Genomic DNA, 816 nt, shown 5'->3' on the forward strand with positions numbered 1-816 from the left:
GTGACCCGGCGATTATATTCCAGCATTTCGTCAAATTTAAAGCTATTGGCAGAAAACAAACAAACAAATAAAATTAAATTAAAAAGCAGTCCATGCTCAATGACGATCTCACCTTTCAAGGAGGTAAAATTAACTTGGCGATGAAAGGACAGCCAGTGCACCAGGGGTCCCTGTTGGAGACCCTCTGACTACAGTACGGGAGGGATGAGTTAGTGGTGATTTTCAAGGTGGTGCCCAGAAGGGCAGCATGCAGCCTCACCTGGGAACTTACTGGAAATGCAAATGATGGGGGCCCACCCCAAACCTACCTACGCAGAATCTCGGGGTGGGGCACAGCACCTGAGCTTTAAGAAGCCCTTGGGTTGATTGTGAGGCATTATCGCTGATACAGAAACTATGAATTATTAAAGGAGTTTCAAAGTCCGGGCCAGTCGAGACCTAGGTGGGATGGCCGGCGAAGCAGGACGTTCAGCTACTGCCTGGGTGGGGTGGCTCCAAGCCGCCTGACCCATCCGCGACCCGGTCCCGCTTCCCACCCCTGCCTCCTCAGTCCCGGGCCGCCCAGGCCGCCCAGCAGGTGTCGGGTCGGCGGCCCCGGGCGCTCGAGCACCTCCCGCGGCAGCGCGTGCCGGCCGTAGACCCCTCCCGCCCCGGTGGCCCCTTTGTCCGCCCCAAGGGCGGCTCCTTCCCGCCCGCGGGCTGTGCAAGTACTCGAGGGTGGGAGAGGAGGAGGAGGGACCGGGGAGGGGCGGAGGAGGAGCGGGGCGGGCGGCTGAGTGCAGGGGTGGGGAGCGGTGGCCGCACCCGCGACTGCCG

The sequence above is a fragment of the Tamandua tetradactyla genome, chromosome 1 (assembly GCF_023851605.1).
Source record: "Tamandua tetradactyla isolate mTamTet1 chromosome 1, mTamTet1.pri, whole genome shotgun sequence".
NCBI classification, from domain to species: Eukaryota; Metazoa; Chordata; class Mammalia; order Pilosa; family Myrmecophagidae; genus Tamandua; species Tamandua tetradactyla.